Below are 15,263 nucleotides of genomic sequence, written 5' to 3'. Positions count from 1 at the left end.
CCCCTTTTCTTTACCACTCTTCCCTAGTCCAAGAAATTATACGAAATTATAATTTCTTCCTCTATGTGAATGTCAGGCCCCAAAGACAGATGCCTGGTGACATGACTAGGGCCAGTGCAGCAGCCTTTTAATTAAATTCCTCTTTCTACTCCTGCCCAGTCACCTATGCTTCATACAAAAGTCAAAGTGGTATATATCACTCCATTGTTTAAGTTCTCCAAAGGCTTCCAGCTGACCTTAGCCTACAGTCCAAACACATGCCAGACCTGGCTTCACCCGAGCTTCAGTGAGATCTCTCCCTGTACTGTAGCCATGCTGAGCTTCCGACCGTTTCTTCAATGTGCCCAAGTTCTTTTTCGCATTGCAGCCTTCTCCTCTACTTCCAATTCTGCCAAGACATCTTCCACTTACCCACCCTTTTATTTACCCATCCTTCAGGTCTTAGTTCAAATATTACTTCTTCAAGAGGCCTTTCTAAATTTACATACTAAATTAGGTTTTTATGCTCCGCACCCCTGTTCTCATACATTCTTTTTCATAGAATACCTTTGTTGGTATGTTTATATATTTATCTCTTGCTTCTCATAGTAGATTGTAATGTCCATGCAGTCAAAGGTGGTAACTTTTTGGTTGATCACTTAGCATTGGGTTGTGCCCATGGTAAACCCTCAGTTATTATTTGTCGAAAAAAATAATTCAATATAATCTGCAATAAATATACCTCTCATGAAATAGAAAGTGAAAGAAAAAGGTTCATTCATTCTCATAGAAAAGTGACATAATTAAGCCGCAAGTTCTTGTGGGCCAACCCACACATTAATACAGGACTTGTTTCTATGAAATGAATCAATAGAAATGAAAATATTAAGGTTTGTGAGGCTTTGTGGAAAGTTACTATGTAAAAAAGCAACATACATAGCAATGTTTACCATAAACAATAAACACAAAAGTTATGATTTGTTCCAGCAGTGTTACGTCCGTGCACTCGGGGCCATAATCCAGCTTCCTCCAGGCTGCTAGCGGAGCAGCAGGAAGTCTGAGACATCGCCTCTGCCAGACCAGGACACGAGGTTCTTCTAGTCTGGAAAACTGCTCTACATGCCCAGGGATTCGCACACATGCTGTTCTCACTTTCAGGACATTAGCCGTCTCTTATTCTGGCTACAGAGTCTAGAACAAAACAGTGTGGACCTTTTCCAAAGTTAGTATGTACGGTTAAAGTTAACTGTACCTATTTGTTTATGCATATACATGTTAGTGGTTAAAAAGCAGAATGTTAACATCATAGACATAAAAGTAACCCTTTACTATTATCCCAAATAATACTTTCCTTAGCCTGTCTCAATAATGTTATTTTTCAATGCAGAACACATTTTATAAGTACTCTTACACATATAATCTAATTTGATTTTTGAGGCAAGTATTATTATCCTTATTTTACTGCTTGTAGTGGACAGTAAACTATTATGTCTCAGCTTTAAACCAACCTGTTTATACTCTATTTTATCTGGGCTATAACTCTGAAAACCCTATTTTGCCTGTGTCACCTCCCTGTTGGGCTCTGCCAAAGGGACCCTGAAGAAAGACAGGAAGGCCTGAGAAGGAAGAAGGGACCTGACTCTCCCTGTCTGGTCCTCGTGCCGGGCTGTGCCAGTGACATGGCTGTTGGTTCCAGCTCCCAGTTGGTTTCCAATGCCCCCTGCCCCCAATGGGCGTCATTGTACCTGCTCAGAATCTGGGCAGGGCCCCACTTGAGGGGTTTGAAATGTCATTTTATAATTCTATAAAGCTGTCTTAATCACCTAAAGATAGAGTCGTACTGCAACAAATTTTCAATGTGTATTAAGTGGGTATCTAACCCAATTATTGCTAGAAGCGGAAGTAAAATGTGTTCCTTGCGTGTTTCCCACTACGCAAAGATGGGACCCGCATTGCCCGCCTGCCTGTACCGTGACCGTGGAACTGCCCGCTCGCACACGGCTCCGCTTGACGCAGCCTGTGTCTGCCACCGCGAGCTGGGAGGGGCTCAAGCCCTCTACCGCCTGTCCCCACAGCACACAAGTGAGTACGGGGCATGGAAACAGCGTGGTGGCCCTCACTCACAAGGGGGCCATCTAGGTGGTCCAGGATGAACTGATAGTCACATGGGGTTAGGTGAAGATTTAAAAAACGAAAGCAGGTTTTGGAAAATATGTCCATAGACCCTAAAGGTCTGTGAGTCTCATTTTTCTTTTTAACTGCGTGTGTAGAGCCTGCCATGATAGCAGCGTTCTAAGCCCTTTAACAGCTCTTAGCTCAGTTTATCCTCATAACAATGACATAAGGTGAGTGGTACTAGTATATTCCTTTTCAGAGATGAGGAAACAAAGGCACAGTGAGGGTAAGTTTCGTGTCCAAAGTTACACAGCTATAAATGGTGGAGCTGGGATTTAAACCCTGGAAGTTTGGCTCCCTGGCCCATGCCTGTGACTGCTAAGCTGTGTCATTTGTCATTTTGATGAGACGATGGCTCTGACATTCAGTTTGTAGCCCACAGTTGCATAGCTAACAGATGGCAGGGGCTATATAACTCTGGGTTCCCTTCCACGCCATGAGAGCAGAAGGCCACACAGAACAGCAGAAGAGGCAACAGAGATCCCGCATCATACCTCAGCTATATCACTGAAGCCATCGGTTACATACACGGACACTGACAAACACCATGCGGGCACACTGTGCTGGAACGCAGAACCTCGCAGGCATCCTTTTACATAATTAAATTCTTTTTGTCATGATGTCACCCTTCGCTCACAAACATACCTCAAATACCTGTGGGAACTTTTTCAAAGCATGCCTGGCTAAAGGACAAGTTTTTCCACCTCTAATCAAGGCTCACTTCATTTTCACGTGGTTCTTCCCTTTAGAACATTCTCAGTCTGGGAGGGGCGCCCACCATGGAGGCATGAGGGTGATCCATGCTCAGGTCAGTGTCAAACTGACAGCCTGACCCAGGAGGTCAACCTTCAGCTGCATTTATGGCTCATCCGACCTGGGTGGTGGCAGGAAGGCAAATATTCTGCAATTTCTAACTTTTCATTTTGTTTTTTTTCTCCTCAAGGTCTTCAGGACCAGAACATGTCCTTCTAATTTCCTGAGTTTACATTTTTTGGTTCTACTAACGCAATACCTTTCCCTCCTCCAAAATAATAAATTAACTTCTGATCAATGCTGTTTGCTTAACACCCGGGACTAGACTTCAGTGGACTTTACAAGGGGTCAGGTCTTGCTCCTCAAAAAAGTGGTCCACAGAGCAGCGGTACCAGCATCACTTGGGAGTCTGACAGAAACACAGAATCTCGGGCCCTACTTCGGCCTCAGTGAATCAGAATTTGCATTGCCTGATTTGCATGCACTTTAAAAACCAAGAAGCACTGAGTTAAGGAATATCAAATTGCCTACACGATTACAAATAATTCGGCTGCTGACCTAGAATATCTACGTGTAATTGCCTGAGTGAGTCTTGCACACCATGGTCATCTTGTCTGGAATTGCACTGCCATCCCTCATGAGACGAGCTTTGACGACAGGCACAGGAAGGGAAATCTGTTTAATAGGCTCTTTTTCGCCTGGAAAACTTTGTGTTTTTTCCTTGATCTTTGCATAATGCGATGGGTCTACGTGCAAAAGTAAATTATGTCACAAGATTTCTATGTAAATTTTGAATTAGAGAAAACTGTTGAAATGGTGTAACCCAACTCTGAGATTCTCTGAATTATCCCTACGCTTTGTACCTCTCAGTCCTGTTCTCGCTGCCTTCTGTCTGCAACTCACCCCCGTAGCCCGCATCTGCCAATCGGGTCACACTATAGGCCAGGCTGTACGTTTTCCGTGGTGAAATCTTTGACCAGCACCAGCCCCCGCCCCGCCTTCGCCATTGGAATTAGCTGATTCTTCGGCTCTGCTCCCATTGCTCTCTGTGGCTCCCACCCTCTGTCCACTCCTTTCCTGCTCTACCTGTCTCCTTGCATATCCCATTCCCTGGACATCCCACTGTCTGGATACCCTACTCCCTGGGTACTCCTCTGTCTCTTTATTTTTCTCTATACCCCTCTCTCTTTGTCTTCCTCTTCCTATATGATCTTCTCTATGCTCCTCTCCCTATGTATCGTTCTCCCTGTAGTACCCTCCCTCTGGATATGCTTCTCCCTGGAATCCCCTCTCCCTAGATACCCCTCTTTCTATATACTTGTCTCTCTGTATACTCTTTTCTCTATGCCGTCTTTTCAGTGGGCTGAGAGACAGAAAGAGCATAACCTTGGAAATATGACCCAGCTTAAGCTGATAATTGCCTTGAACAACCTACTCACTTCCTATGTGAGTTTGATTAAGTTATTTAATTTTCAGTTCCTCCTTCAGTAAAATCTCACTGACTTCTCCTCACTTTTCTCTCTCACAGTTCATGGTCTTGCCATCTCCGGTGGCTAAGGCCTAAATCCTTCTGTTCCTCATTGACTCCTTCCTTTCTCACTCCCCACATCTAACCTAGCATGTCCTGTCAGCTCTACTTCCAAAACATCTCCAGAATCTTCTCACTTCTCACCACTGCACTGCTACCGCCTTGATCTGAGCCACAATCATCTTCCGCTTGGATCTTCGCAACTGTGCCCTGACTGACCTTCTGCCCGGCTTCGTCCCTTTCCAGTGGACAGCAGCCAGGCTGATTGTGTTAGGATGTAAATTCAACCACTCCCCTGTCCCAAACCTTCCTATGGAAACTACTTTAGAGTAAAAGGCACTGTTCTTCCAAGGACTTGCAGGGCTTGTGTCGGGGCGAGGGCAGTCGCCACATGCCTTCTGCAGGCCTGTTCACTCCTCTCTGGCCACCCCGCCTCCTTGCTCTTCCTGGAGTTTGCCAGGAAAGCTCCCAACTGGGGATCTTGGCACGTGTGGTTCTCTGTGCCGGGAGCGGCCTTCCTCAGGATATCTGCGTGTCGTTCTCCCTCAGTTCCTTTAAGGCTTTGCATAAATGTCACCTTCTCTGTTAGACCTTTCCTGACCCCTCCATTTACAGTCCTCCCCACCTCCTTTCTGTGCTCTATTTTTGATGCTGTCACATGGGCAGTTATTTCATTGTATGACAGCTCTAAGTCCACAACCAGGCTAACTGTCCCAGAAAGGCTCACAAATCCAGTTAAGATGATTGAATCACATGGTTTATTAAATCAATTAGAACACACCCTGAGAGAGTGATGGGATAAGTTAATATACTTAACGTAGTGAGCAACTTGGTAAAAGAACCACAGTACCTGGGTGTTCAGCTACAACAATGTTCAGGTGTCCATTTCCTTCTCTCCCACACCAGCATTTTCTGATCATTGCCAGGCCCAGAACTGAACTTCATCATGGGGTCTCAGCAGAGAAGGTGTCTACAATCAGCACGCGATCAAGGCTGTTGCTTGCCAACTAGCCAGCTGAGCAGCTAGGACTTTATTTGTGCTTTTGGGCAAAGGTTACTTGGCGTCAGAATGCATCTCCCAAATAGGTGGCCAAATTAAGAACTCATAAATCTTCAGTGTCTCACACTCATGAGTATTTTGAATATCAAGTACAGTATGCTGGCTCTGCCATTTCTTCTGATCTATGCACATACGCTCTCGCAGCCTAACACGTCTCACATATTATTAATTTACTTCTGTGTGCTTAAATATGAGTTTCATTCATCCAAATTCTTTTTTTCCTATAGCAGACTTGAAAATTCTCAGAAAATACTGCAAATGCACATTACAACCTTCTAGCATGTTGTATGTTTTACTTATTTATTTTGTTTATTGTCTGTCTCTTCCAACTCAAAGTGCCACAGACACAAGCATTTGTATCTGTTTTCTTCAGATGTATCTCAGCACCTAGGTGTGTGTTCGGCACAAAGTATCTACTTAAAAAGTACTTGTCAAAAAAATGAGTGAAGTTCCGAAAACCATGAGGATTACATCAAATAACATATGAATTGCACGAGAAGAGGAAGGACAATGACTGGCAAAAGGAAAGAAGGAAAGCAAAAGTTGCCCTGGCCAGTGTGGCTCAGCTGGTCAGAGTGTCATTAGTTACACCAAAAGGTTGCAGGTTCAATCCCTGGTCAGGGTGCGTATGGGAGGCAAACAACTGATGTTTCTCTCTCACATCAATGTTTCTCTCTCTTTCTCTGTCCCCCTGTTTCCTCTCTCTAAAATCAATAAACATATTACAAAAAAGAAGGAAGGAAGGAAGGAAGGGGGGAAGGGAGGGAGGGAGGGAGGCAAACCCCCCAGCCCATGTCCTGCTGGATGCCCAGTCCTCTCAGACCCAGGGGTGTGGGAGTCACTGGATGCTCATCATAAAACTGTGGGTTCACCTCTAGGAAATGGTCACATTTCCTTTCAAGGCTCTCACAGTAGCTTTTCTTTGGCCACTTTACTCAGTCAAACTAATTTTAATGACATACTCTTGAAATGTTTGTTCAGTGAATAAATACCCTGTCACAGTAGCGCTGAGACTTCACAGGCATTATGAGGATTGATACTTAACTTAGATTTTTACCCTGGAAGAGGTTGTACTCCTCTCCGTCTGAAGTATAACTGAGAAAGGTTGCAGCCTTGGGAACCATGGGCATACACAGGCCTCTGGCCTATGTTAGGATGTTCCAGCTGTTCTAAGAGAATACTACAGACTGGATGGCTTAAACCACAGAAATTTATTTCTTACAGTTCTGGAGGATGGGAAATCCAAGATCAGGGGGCTAGCCTATGTGGTCCTGCTTCCTGGATTGTACGGGCAGGGAGATCTCTGATTCTCTTCCAGTCCCGTTAGATTAGGGCCCCATCTTTCTGGTCTCATTTAACCTTCATTGCTTCCTAAGGACCCTATCTCCAAGTATAGTCATGTTGGAAATTCAGATTTCAACACACGAATTTGCAGGGGAACATTATGCAGTCCACTAGCAAGCCTAGTGTCTGCCCAGCATGGTATCTTTTTCATTTTTCCTTTTGAAATGTTATTTATCAACTTTAAAAATATATACATTTCCGATAAAATCTATGTTCCATCCTTTGCTACTCCTGGCCTGCTGCTCTCATCAGTTTTACCTGCCCAGATCCTTGAGACATTTAAGTTTTGACCACTAGCTGGCCTATCCGCTTAACCAGTGGCTACATTTTTCCAGACTGAAATTTAGGATGTATAACATCATGAGTATGACTGTGTTTATGGAAGAATAGGACAAAAGGCCTGAAAACAGAGTCATTTTGGAAAATCATGGATATGTGGGTAATAATGATGATAAATGGCCCAATTCTCTATATTTGTATATTAGCAGTTGGGGAAGCATTTAATTTAGTTTGCTGTTTGGTATCACTCACACTCACCTAAAGTTCCATTTGTTACATTAGATTTTTTCATGGTGAGGCGCTTACTGGTATTAGGATATAGGAAATACAGAGGCTGAAAGCAGGCACAGTCCTGCAGGTTTCCTTTGACCATGGCCTCCTAGAGCAAGAATGTTTACCGTAGAACTCTGCGTACTGAAGTATAGTCTGATGCATTGGGTTGGACTGGATTAGACTGGATTGGAGTCCATTCCATCCCATCCCATTCCTTTCTATTCTACAATGCTTACTATGGCTTACACGTCGCTTTCCAATAAATATATAAACAAATAAATAAATGCCTGTAATTTTTAAACTACTGTTCTAGCAGGTTGGTCCTCTAAGTGTCAGTTTCCTTTCTGTTAAATATTTTTTAACTTGAAGGATTTCTTATTTTTTTTGTTTTGTTTTTTAAATACATATAGATACTTCAGCTAGTATCAAGAGAAAATAATTTCATTTTCTCGGAAACTTATCTGCTGGAAGGTATTGTTTGTTTGTTTGTTTGCTTGTTTTTTGTCACAGATCAGAAATTCTTGGAACGGGAAGGAACTGCAGTGGTCAGGTCCGCATACATCACCTGAATATTGGTGGTCACACGACGCTCTCCATGTTTGCATATAGTGATCCTGAAAAGGCACATCACAAAATTGCCCCCTCTGTCTCTTGACTCTTCTGCACATAGCTAGTCTCTGACTGCGTTTGCTAACTGCCTGCTTTCCGTGATGTTATTGCGACTTGAAAAGCTCGCAGTATGGTCTTCATTTTGTTTTGTTTTATCTTTCATTTCCTTGCTGTTTTTTTGTTGTTGTTGTTTTTCCAGATCACAGTACCACAGTTGACTTGGTAACTGTGGTTTGAGGTCACCAAGAGACTTAATCTAGAAGGGGAGGGAGAAAGAGACCTCAATATTTTGTTGCACATCCCAAACTGCTGTCTGACGACAGAGGCAGCTTCAAAGGAGCGGAAAAACCAAGCAGCATTTTCAGTGTGGACATTCGCTGGGGAAAACAGGGTCGAATCCGCTAATTAGTAAAGAAAGATGGATCGCGGGCTGCCACCTATTGGTGGTCCTAAGAAACAACTCTCCTTTAAGAGTTGGCAATTTTTAATGTCATTTGTTTTTATAAAAATCTTGTGTGAGGGGCAACCAAAGTTAATTTCACATATTCTCCAATATTTTATTTCCCAGGCAGCCTTGGCTTCAAGTTAAAGCATCTCGTGGTTGGGAATGACCTGTCTTTCACCCTCATGAGGCTCGTCTGTTAAGTAGACCAAAGGGAAAGGGGAATTCCCAGCCCATCCAAGCCGACAAACTTCCCCTTCAGGATGGTTAGGGGGAGGCAGGGACTATCTGCTCCTGTCAGAGGCATTTCAAAGAACACAGTGTTCCCATCCGTTAGATCTCCCCAGTTGCTTCATGGGTCTCTAAGATTACCAATGTTATGTACAAAAAGCAGCTTTCAAATAAGACAAGTAGTCCTGCCCTGCTTGGAAGCTTGTTGTTTCCAAATGCTACGCCTGAGGAAAACTGACACCAAGCCCCTGCTGCTTCCATTCTTAAAGGGACCCTGTTCATTAAAAAAAAATAAAGACTTGTCCAAGTAAAGTTAACAAACTTGTATATATATCTAAAATGTTCACACTAAAAAACTATCATTTTTATAAACGAATGCAATTTGTATTCATCATTATACAATAATTCTAATATTTGTTAATAATACTAATTCTTAATTCACAATAGCAAGGGAATGATTAGCCATGGCACACAAGTTTAAAGCAGAGTTGTCTGGCAGAAATATGTATATACCGGGATACATCAGTGAACTAAGCAGATGTAAATCTCTGACCCTAGAGGATACATTCTAATGGAGGGATACCCCATGGATAAATTATTAACAATTAAGCCAATTAAATATATAGCACGGGAAATAGTAATAAGTACTGTGGGAAAAGGATGCAGGGGATGGGAACATGTGTAGAGGGGTGTGCTGTTAATTTGGAGCTAGGTGGTCAGAAGAAGCTGGCCTCTGAGCAGAGACTTGCGCTTCCTGAAGGAATTGGCCACAGGGGTGTGAGGAGGAGAATTCCAGGCAGGGGGAGCAGCTTGTGCCTCAGGGCAGGCATGTTCCTGGAAAAATGAGGAGGCCAGTGTGGCTGGAGTGAGGTAAGGGAGGTGGGGACTAGGAGAAAATGAAGATGGAGAGGAAATACAAGGACAATAGCTTGGCAGGGGGTTTGTGGGCTTTTACTCTCCGACTTCAGCTTTTACTCATGAGTGCAATGAGGAGTCATTGAAGGCTTGGGGCAAAGGAGGAATGTGATCTACTAGAGCTTTTAAAAGAGTTATGCTAGCTGCTCTTTTGAGAATAGGCTATAGGGAGCGAGGGCAGAAGGCAGCGGACCAGTTAGGAAACTAATGGGGGTAACCCGGGTGAGGAAAGCTGGAGGCTTGTCCTGGCCTCACAGGGTAGGTGATGGGAAATGGCCAGGCTCTGGATGGAATCTAGAGATAGGCCCAGCAAGGTCTGTGGGTGCTCTATGGTGAGATGCCAGAAAGAGGAGTCAAGGATGGCCCGAGGCTTTTGCCCTAAGTATGGAAGGTGGGGTTGGCTTCCACTGCGATGGGGAGGACAGAGCATAAAACAAGTCTCTGGGGCGGTTAGAACAGCTTCTCTCCATCCTCTCAGGGGATCTCAGAGTCTGCATGCATAACCTCACTTGGATATAGAATTGAGAGCCTAAATTTACAGCCTTTTCAACTTCAAAGCCTTCACAGTGAAAAGGCCTTTTGCACCCCACTTTCCCCATGCATAACAGATGCCCTATCAGACCTCTTCGTAGCCGGTACTTCTTCAGAGCAGGCACTTTAGTTATGATTCTATGACATTTGTGGGATTATTTGCTTAATTACTATTTCCCCTACAAGGCTCTAAGTGCCATGCATTTGGGGACTACGTATGCCTGTTTCTGCTTCCAATCACATTCCCACCTCCTAGACAGGCCTGGCACATGATAAGTTTCTAATAGTGAATCGCAGTGTGATTTTAGGAGGCTGACAAGTCCCTCAGGAGCCCACAATGTCTAACCTCTTGGGGCTGCCTAACTACCTGGGGTTTATTTAACTACTCAGACTGTTTCAGGTCAGGGCTTTGCATGTGCTAAACCCGGGCGGCAGTGAAGCGTCTCTGTTCTAACAGGCACAGCTCCATGGGGCTGGGAAGGCACGGGCTTAGGTACGTACATCCTGAGGGAACAAATCATCTTTGCACACCTTGCCTCCGTGCCTGATGCCTTTGCCTCACACACTTGCTCCCATTCCTTCTTCCTCAGAGCAGCCTTGACAGTCTTCATGCCAGCACATCCACTGAGGGCATCAGCCAAGGAGGAAGGGCAGCAGCTCTGCTCCCCGGCCCTGCTCCGTGCTTCTGCTCCCACGGCACCACCAGACCTCACCTGGGCTCCGGATCCCAGTACTGATTTTGAATGGGAAGTCTACAGATTTCAATGGGGAAGGTACCTCTTCAGTCTCCTCTGTCTCAAATTTATCACCTTCCTACTTTTCTTACACCTACGTTAAATGTCTAGGTTAAATGGCTCTTAATCCCATCCTCACTCTCAACTTTACTCTAATGAAGGTTTTTGCAACTTTTACTGTATTGACATTTAAGCTGGATATTTCTCTATTGGGGGGCTGCCCTGTGTGTTATAGGACAGTCAAGTATTGCAGGCTCTCTGGCCTCTAAGCTCTCAGTGTCAGTAGTACTCTCTGTGACAACAAACATGTCTACAGGCATTGCTAAATGTCACCTGGAGGGGTAACATCATTCGCAGCTGAGAGCACCCCTCTAATGTGGGGCTCTACTCTGTGGGATGCCTTTGGACATCCTGCCCTATAAGGTCTCACTTATCTGGCCCTCTCTACTCCATCTCCTGAAGAGCTCCTGTTCTCTCTACGGTGCTTTTTGGATTGACTGGGAGGGAGATGCTGCCCTCTCTCTATACCTGCTGCCCTCAATATGTAGCCCTTAGAATCACTGCCGATTCTATGCCATGCCAGCTCCTTGATGTGCTTATGATGTGAAGATGGCGATGTTCTTTCATATACTGCATGAACTTTCATCCATTATATAATCATGTCTTCATTCAGTATTTTTCTTGTTAACTTAAGGAATATTTTTTGTTGATGATAATACTGGTGATGGAAAGCTCATAAAAGTTAGATACCAAAATAATCTTTGGCAGAAAATCCTGGGAAACTCCCAGAGTAGTGGGAAAATTACTGGGTTTTGTATGATATGACAAGCCTTCACGAATCCTAAGAAAGGAGTTGTTAGCTGTATTGCAAATGGGAAAACTGATGAAACAAAATTTGTTATGAAACACTACCTAAAATGTGTGATTAAGTAGAGATAGACACAGATCTCAGTTTTCCACGTTATAATCAGAGAAACAGGAGCTCAAGGAAAGTTAGAGCCTGAGGGGCCCACAAAAAACTAACTTAGATAATTCCCTCATTTAGGAAATAACAGAAAATAATTGCTTTGCCTAAGGGACATAAACAGCATCAGAGTCTCAGTTTGAACTCAGCACTCATGATTCTCTGTTCTAATTTTTGATGACAATTCCTCAACCTGTGACAAAATAAGGACAATTTATAAAGCTTCCTCCAAATATGAATTAGGTACATTTTTAAAACTGTCCTTAATCCCGAGATGTATGCCCTTCTACTGTTGTTTTTTGTTTTTTTTTTTTTTTTTTTGGTGACCAAATATTATCTCTATTAAGAAATAATGGCTCTAGATGTATTTGGAGTTTTGGGGGTTTTTTCTTAATGCCCTTATTTTGGCAATCCCAAAGCAATGCTCCACCACCACCTTCTTTTAAAAAAAAAAAAATCTTGAAACTACTGATATGGAGTCTTTATGTCCAAAGAGCAATAGAGATTTCCTCTTCCTAGAGAGGAAGGCAGGCCTGTTGGGTGAAAGATGGAGACCCTCAGATGAGCAATTCCTACAAACAACAGCAGCCCAACAACCCAGACTTGGCCTTCTCTAGAATTGCCTTTCTTCTCTCCCTTCACTCTCTTTCTCTCAGTGAATCAGAAATTTCCACAATCCTTGGAATGACTGCCTTTATGGGACCCCTCTGAATCACCATGGTGGCTATACCTGGTCTGAACCAGATTCCTAGGTGTATCTGGTTGGAGTGGGTAAGGGTTGGAATTTGAGCTACTTGTTTTTCGGTCTGGCTGCAGTTTACTGCTGAATGCAAAGGCATTAGGATATTACTTCTTCCATTTTCGTAAGTCCTCTGCTTGAGAAATTAATACCAAGATCCAAGGAAAGGCTTTTCAGTCTTTATAGGACCTGGACTGAAATGGCTTTACCTTTGCCTCATTAGTCCCTACCTCACTTCTGCCCCAATAAAACAGGAGACTCAGGTTACAAGAAAAGTGTCATCAGGCTTGAGTCCCCACCAGAATGTCCTGGTGTTACCAGTTTGACCAGACCAGTCTGATTCCCCATTTACATCTTAGGGGCTCCTGAAGACACCAAAGCATTTATTGGAAGTAAGTGACATTGTAGCCCCAATCTTCCCCCCGTCTCGGGAGTTGGGGGCTGGAGCACCGTGAACCTATGAGCAAATCCCCCTCAATTCATGTGGCCTTGGCAGCTGCCCACCAGCACAGAAAGAAGGATATGAAAGGTTTTAAAAGAGGAAGGTGACAGCAAACCTCTCAGAGATCTGTGAGTTTTCAAAGAAAAAGGAAACCAAAAAGGAAAGAAATGTGTGGTCAACATTTATCTGTATATCCCCATTTTCTAGTTGAATTTCTTTTTTTTCTTTATTTTTATTGTTGACACTATTGCAGATGTCCCCATTTCTCCCCAATCCATTACCCCCCACACACATACACACAGCCCCTTCTCCCTCTTCCATCTGTTGTCTATGTCCGTAGTTGAATTTCTTTTCCTCCAATTCCCACAGTGTATAAGGGGCCAAATAACACTTCACTGGACCATACTATTCTAGTAAGGTTACCTCTGGCCAAAGATGAAGCTGCGTTTACATTTAGGCTTTTTCTTGCCCTGTTACAGTGGTGCCACATGGCCTCCCCTGGACACTTCAGATAGCAACAGCTGCAGAGGAGAGAGAAGGAAACTAGTAACTATTCAGCCACTTTATCTTAGAAGCTGTATGTGTGCTTTTCTCATTTAATCTTCTCAACAGGCCCCCTTCAGGAGTGTTATTATCCTCTTTTTACAGATGAGGAAACAGCTGCTTAGAGAAGTTAGGTAACTCGCCCCAGATCACAAGGCTAAAAGAGGACAGAAGTGACACTCAAACCCAGATCTTCCTGTCCCTAAAGTGATCTTTCTCCAAGATGTGCTGCAGGGCATGGGGCCATTCTATGCACTCAGGAAGCAGGGAAGAAGAGTGTAGTTTCTGACCCATGATGGGACACAGGAAGAGGCAAAAACAAACAACAACAAAAAGTATTACAGGCAGAGTCACTATCAGCACACAGGATAGCATTGACTTTCTAGGACGGACCAGTGTCTGACATATCCTATGAGAGAGCTGCTCTGGACAGCAGAGGCACAGAATGGATAGGAGTTTGTATTTAAGAAAAAATAAGCTTAGATTCAATTCTCCATCTGAGCCAGTGCAAAGGCGAACATCTGATGAGCCTATAATTCTCGAAGTTTCTGGAGTCAAGAAACATAAAATCATGTGTCCCAACTATATTACAGAATTAGTATTCAGTTGACTCAACCTTTCATTTCAGATAATTAACATTAAGTAATGTCAGATATATGTTTAGAGATAGAAAAAAATGTTTACCTAACAAGGCAAAAAAAAGGTTTAAAAAAATATCAAATCCTTGAGATCCAATATGTACGATTTTGTGACAGTTCAGGAAATCCGCTGGCTTCTGCCTAGGATCTGAAGATTGTTTACATTCCAGTGGAATTCCTGGGAAAGTCCAGAGCTCACTGTGCTTTGAAAACAATGGCTTATGGAGATCAACTTCCCAAATGTGCAACTCAGGAGGGAAGGCCCTGAGATGCTTCAGGGCCGGGCCTGACCTGCATTCTTCAAAGTTTGCCTGCCTGTTTGTTCCTTTGAGCTGAAACTAAAATTGGTGCAGGAAAAGAGCAGCATCTAAACTAATAGTTTCCGTTAGGATAAGAGGGATGGTTATGGGAGTAGGTCTTTCCTTCAATTTTGTGCAGTTATCAACTCCTTAACAAAGGGAACCTGGTTCTCAGCTGAATAACATTAATTGTAACTATAAGAAGCCCAACACGGGGACACCATTCTTCTCACCCAGGGGGTGATATAGAGATGGGCATGAGATCTAGTTCTGGGCAAGCAGATGTGAGAGTAAATTTGCTATGGGGCTTGGAATGTTTCTGAAAATGAATTTTCTTCCCCAAAGGTTGTTATCTATGGATGCAATGCTTGGAACTGGGAGCGAGCCTGTTGAGGTGCTGATGCTAGCAGAGAAAAGATGGAAAAAAAAAACCAGAGTCCTTGATGACGTTGTTAAGCTACTGAAGAACCAAAGTTGAAGGTCCTGCAACAACACATGTCAATATGTCAGCTGACAGTTATCTCCCTGTTTTTAATCCAGTTAAGTTTCCTAATACTTGCAACTGAAAACATCCCTCAAAAATATTTGAAGTTTTAGTGGCAATTCATTACTAGAGTTTCCACTTACCAGCTTTTATTTCATCTTAAGAATGTAGAGGAAAGAGAGATTTGAAGAGAGTGGAGAATTGGGAAGCAGCTTCTTAAGGAAATCCAGAAGGAATGCTGAGGGCCTGGGAGTTGAGCGCAGCCCCAGACTGCCCACTTAGGTAACTTGTTACCCACTGT

Source organism: Pteronotus mesoamericanus, unplaced genomic scaffold (genome assembly GCF_021234165.1).
Source record: "Pteronotus mesoamericanus isolate MK-2021 breed Mesoamerican mustached bat unplaced genomic scaffold, CSHL_Meso_final contig_20, whole genome shotgun sequence".
NCBI classification, from domain to species: Eukaryota; Metazoa; Chordata; class Mammalia; order Chiroptera; family Mormoopidae; genus Pteronotus; species Pteronotus mesoamericanus.
Note: the sequence above shows the minus strand (reverse complement) of the source record.